The sequence below is a fragment of the Archocentrus centrarchus genome, unplaced genomic scaffold (genome assembly GCF_007364275.1).
Source record: "Archocentrus centrarchus isolate MPI-CPG fArcCen1 unplaced genomic scaffold, fArcCen1 scaffold_24_ctg1, whole genome shotgun sequence".
NCBI classification, from domain to species: Eukaryota; Metazoa; Chordata; class Actinopteri; order Cichliformes; family Cichlidae; genus Archocentrus; species Archocentrus centrarchus.
The window spans coordinates 4,574,574-4,580,347 of NW_022060254.1; the positions used below are offsets into that span (position 1 = coordinate 4,574,574).

The following is a 5,774-nucleotide window of genomic DNA, read 5'->3' on the forward strand; positions in this document are numbered from 1 at the left end:
GCTGTTGCTGTTTAAGCCTTTATGTTTCTGCGTGTTCATTTCTCGAACAGGAATGACAAACAAACAATGGAATAAGGAGTCCAAATATTACATTTAATAAAGCCATTTCCAAACAGTTTACAGATTAATCCGGGTCAGAACTGCATACCATGCCCAGTGTGGTGCTGGACATGAAATGGAGTACCGGCCCTTCCTAATTCAACTTACAGTTGTCATATAGTCACAGCATATCAGTCTTGATTACATCATTTACAAAACAGAATGTGGAAAACAGAGAATTTCAACAACAGGGTGACCTCGAAGTCTCCATTTCTATCATTGTGTAGTCTTCATCGGTGTGGTTTGTTGTACAGTCAGAACACAAAGTTCATGATGACACAGAACATTATAAGCTTCTGTATTTTTAATCAGTTAAGTTATTTTCCAGACAAATTTCTCAGGGAAGTAAAAGTACATAAGATATATAGGTGGCATATACTATGAATATTCCAACATGTAACACTGAGATTTTTCTCACCTGTTGTGTTGAACTCATTGTTTCCTCTGTAGAGGCTGAAAATGTTCCTCTGCTGCTCCGTCAGACTCTCCTCCTCCTGATGATCAGCTGCAGGAGAACAGATCTGTATTAGAAGCTACCACACTGCACTGTTTGGGGGAATGAGCCCTTTAAGGCTGGATTTGGATTGATACACTTTTGTGGGATACGGCCGGTTCTGGCCGGCTATGTTAGGGTGGGCATCTAGAAACAGTAGGTGGGAAACTTGTTTGAAACAAAGACAGAAGGTCTGAACAGCCGACTAGTAACCCACAGGTTTGTGGTTGGAGTCCCTGTTCAATCTGGACTGCACCGACTGGGAGGTTTTCAGGAGCGCTCCAACAGTTTGGATGAGTATACAGATGCTGTGACGTCCTACATCAGCTTCTGTGAGGACAGCTGCACACCATCACACACCAGGGTGAGTTATAGTAATGACGAGTCCCGGTTCACAGCTGAGCTGAGGAGGCTGAGGCTGGAACAGGAGGAAGTGTTTCAGAGTGGAGACAGAGGCAGTTTCAAAGGATAAGCAGAAGTGAATGGATGGATGAATTAAATTAATATTTGGCAGTTGACTCAAAACTCTAAATTTGATTAAATTATAAATTATTACTTGAATCAAATAGTTTTTAATCAGTAGTCAAATTAAATTGATCAAAATAGTGTTTGAATTAAAATAACAAAATTGTGGGGCACCCGGGGGGCTTAGTGGTGAAGCCGGCGACCACATATGTATGCGTTGCGGTGCGGGTTCGAGTCTTGGCCTGTCGCCAATTTGCCCGCGTGTCTTCCCCTGTATCTTGCCCCCATTTCCTGTCTCACTCCACTGCTAACAAAAGCTGCTGTGGCCAAAAAAAAAAAAAAAAAATTGTGGCTGAAGCACATAATAGAAAATTAAATAAATACATTATACAGAGAGCAGACAGACAGACAGATAGCTCCAGACTAACTTCACGGCCGTTGAGAGAAATGTTTATCTTATTTATGACCTTCTTGTCTCAGAGAAGAATATGTTTATCTTATCCTGAAAGGTTTTCCCAAAACATGTGTGTCTAAGATGAGTGTTTATAGGTCATCGCTCACTGTTGCTAAGCAGAATAAAACTGCCGTGTCATCATTAGGGAGATGTGAGGACAGGACGGCGTGTGTTTCCTTTAAAGAGCTCTTACTGCTGATTGGAGAAGCTTGTGCCATGATGCAGGAACCAACCACTGGATGAACCAATCTGAGAAGGTCAAGTCTAAACCACGGCTCTCTGCATCTGTTTTTGAATTGATAGTGCTTGTAGTAGAAAATTGTTATGTCTGGCTCAGAGGCTTCGCTCTATGGGAAGAGGAGCACAGGCAGCTGCTGGGAAGGCCTGTGTCTGCCTGAACGACTGCCTGTGTACACGTAATTCTTCTGATTTTTTGATATATTAAATATCTTAATTTTTTAATTAAAGTGTTTTAGGAGTCTTCCTTCACAATAAAAAACACACTCTGACAGTAGAAATAACATTTCTCCCACATTCCTGTGGGTTTCTGTTGCTATGGAGACTGAGATAACAGTGGAGGACAGATTGTGACTCAATGATTGTGTGTTTTTTTTCGCTGACTTTGATGGGGCCTTTTAACTCACACATTCAACACTTTTTACCAGCTTTCCTTCCTGGCTTTGACTGCTGCAGCTGTGTTTGACACTGGAAGACATTTTTAAATTCTTCTTCATTCTTCATGATTATAATTTATTCTTTTTGGGGGAAATGCAGCTTTAAACCTTCAAATGATTCAAGTGAACCCAACAATACACAAGAAAAATCAATCTGATTGATCACAAGAGGACAAACGTCTGGCTTCTGTAGACAAAATAAAATCCAACATTTAATCCACAACATGATTAAAACTTTCTTCTTGTCCCAAATCACCAAGAGCTGCACATGAAGCACCACAATATGTTTTTATTCTCAGTGATTTCAGATATGAACTCTGTTTACTTTCATCAGTGTTTCTTAACATCTTCCTCTGCATTAGTTTGTAGCAGCGAGTCATTCATTTCATCCACAGCAGCAAACGATCAACCACTAAAGTTAACTCAATGCTTACCTTTAGCTGAGCCCACAGACAGAGCTTAACGCTGTTCTCAGGTCAGATCCAGGAGATCAGGGTGCGCGGATCGATCCAAGTATCAATAGTTGGTAGTGATGTTGGATCGATGCATTAGTTTGTTGCTCCTCTAAATTCACTTCTCTTCCTCCAGGAAAAAGCAGCTCTCTCTGCTCTCCGACCACGCAACCACATCTTCCTCCGCCCCCTTCTTCCTGCTCTGCTGTGGTTTGTTGCTGCGCGGTGACCCCGCTGCACTCAGAAACCACCTGGGCTGCAACAGCAACAACTTCTAAAGACACGAAAAAGAGCAACAAAGAAACAAAGAGGAGGGAAATCATCATCAATTCATATTAATCATCAATAACCTGAGTAAATACAAACTGCAGTTTTTCAATCATTTCATGCATTAAGGGAACAAAGTCATCCAAACCTACCTGCCCTGTGGGAAAAACTCATTTCCCCTCGTCTTCAATGATCAATGAACTGTGATGAAGCAGATTGTTGGAAAGCTGACTTCAGTCTCACTGCCACACTCAGGCCTGATTACTGCAGAGCTGCTCAATCACGAAGGCCCTTAAACACAAGCTGTGTGACAAAGTCAAGCAGCTCAAAGATGTCAGGAAGCAAAAAAGGAGCTTCCAAGACAAAGAAAGAAGCTGAAAGGAACCAATGCAGACACAAATGAGCCTCTGACAAAGAAACATGCAGACACAACACCACAAGCACCAATACTAAGGAGACAAAACCACATTCAATCAACATGGATCAAAGTGCAAGATCAAAGTTACAGGAGCAGCTGAAGGACAAAAAGCTGTGATCATTAAAGAACTTTGAGCTTTGGACAAATATCACAAATGTTCTCACATTGGAGAAATATCACACAACGCATCATAACGTCTTGAGTCACTTGGACACTTTACCTCCTCTGCCATCACTTTATTCATACAGTCCAGATACATTCTATTTATTACACTCACCCATATAATGCATACCGTGTATGCTGTGTACCTTACTGGCTACAAATGTATATAATATTTTGATATCTGTATATAGTTTTTTGATGTGTGTGTACATGTGTGTATATGTAAATGTGTGTATTGACATTGATATATATATTTATGTATATAGTGCTTATGTATATGTGTATAGTTTGTTTTTTGTTTTTTTGCTATTTTATTTTATTTTATTCTATTCTATTTTAGTTTTAGTTAAGTTATTTGTTCTTACTCATCCTTTTCATTTTTTCTCTGTACTGAGCTGCTGTGTTAGGATGACCGTAGCGGCTGAATTGAAGTAGGAGGCTTGAGGCAGTTGTGACGTGCTGACCCACAGGTGTTTTATTCACCAATGCTCATAACATACACACAAATTAAAACAAACTGTACAGCACAATGGTGGCCAAGGTTTCAACAACAGTCTGATCTTAACTGGCAGCCTTTTATAGACTGCTGCTAATTCACCACTTGAGCCTAACCATTCTCTGGGGTACACAAAAAACTATACTACCAAACTAAACACACAACTTAGCTAATTAACTTTATTAACATTGAAACCATACTACAAAACACAAAATCTATTACATAAAATACTCCTCCAATAGACCCACCATGCAAAATGTACAAATCAAACTGGTAATTGCTTCTTCAATCCCCTTTCCAATTCCTTGGTATAACCTGGAACCTTTAAAAGGCTGTCAGGAACCTGGGGACTCTTTTGGCTGGAACACCTTTTGGAGAAAGTACGGGTAAGCAATCTCAGTTTAACTGTTTACCGTTTTTAAAATATCAATAAATGCCAACCATTAAAACATTAATTCTAAAAAGGTTAAGATGTAGTTCCTGTTGATTTACCAAACCTGCCATAGTAAAACATTTGTTCCTAGGCAGACCTTCACCAGCACCAGCTGGGAAACTGCAAACAGGGATCTACAACACAAATAAAACATATTAAACCTTTAATGTGGCTGCATTCCTTTACTTGTCTGCTAAAACCATTCATTACATAAACATGTAATGAAGACCTTCGTTACATGCTGTAATCCGCAAATTTCCCCGTCGTGGGATCATTAAAGTCTTATCTTATCTTATCTTATGTTCACAATTATGAGAGCTTCATCAAAACCATCATTTCCCATCAGGACATGAAGGAATATTCATGGTTTATGCCACATATATGATGATGATGATACTTTATTGATCCCACAATGGGGAAATTACAGTTCACAGAACACCCATCCAAGAAGACAAACAGAAAAAACATGGGGAGATAGGTGAACTGTGGCCATGCTGCCCCCCTTCTGGAGGCGCTGCCATTAAAAAGACAGAAACAATAGTGAAAACATATAGGGATGAGTGAGGAAAAAAAAAAATCATCTCATACTTTGTATACATATGCACATACACAGTATAAGGTTACAAAAACCTCTGCGACAGAACAGAAACATATAGCATGGGAGCACTAGGGTGGGGAGGGATGGACAGGGGAGCCAGCGGAGGTGGGGGGGGGGGTCGGACTACTGTGGGGCTGACTCAAACTCCCTCCTCAGCTCACAGTTCTGATAAGATGTAGAGTTCATCAGCAGCTAGGTCAGGGAGATCAGTCCAACACAGGTCAGAAGAAGACAGGACGGCGTAGAGCATCTGTTTACAAACATCCCAGAGACAATTTGATAAGCGGCAGTCCAAGGCCACCAGGGAGCCAAATTCCTGATTCTACGACTTGTTTTGGTACAGACTGTACTGATTAATTTGTTGACAGCCTTCAGTCTTACTGGCACCTCTCTGTGGCGAAAAATCCAATTCATCTGAATCTTCTTGGTTCGTTCCTTCGCTGTGCAGAAACAGATACATCTCCAAGATCTTACCCCTCAGAATCAGCTCCAGATATACAGAGTCTGAGTTTAAGTCTGTACCTTTCCTGCGTTCCTGTCATAAGCAGCCTTACCAAGGCCAGACAGCTGCCTAGACTTCCTGAATTGCAACGACAAACCAGGTATCTCCCAGTCCAATTCGGAGAAACCCCAGTGTCAATAAACCAAATGTGTGTGTATTCCATTGACAATACGGCCAGGCACGTCATCTTCCACACCACACAGGAATCCATAACGTAGCCAGCTGGAATGTCAATTGATAAGAGGGAATAGGGTTCTCCTT

At 40.9% G+C, this 5,774-nt stretch overlaps 1 long non-coding RNA gene across 1 annotated transcript; it reads right to left on the minus strand.

The window, feature by feature from the left end:
* Nucleotides 1-432: 432 nt before the first annotated feature.
* Nucleotides 433-3,453, minus strand: LOC115775800 (uncharacterized). The gene is made up of 3 exons (XR_004019393.1): nt 3,057-3,453; nt 2,620-2,911; nt 433-604 (listed from the first exon to the last, which is right to left on the minus strand). It is a non-coding gene; the product is annotated as an uncharacterized LOC115775800 (long non-coding RNA).
* Between the last annotated feature and the right edge of the window lie 2,321 nt (nt 3,454-5,774).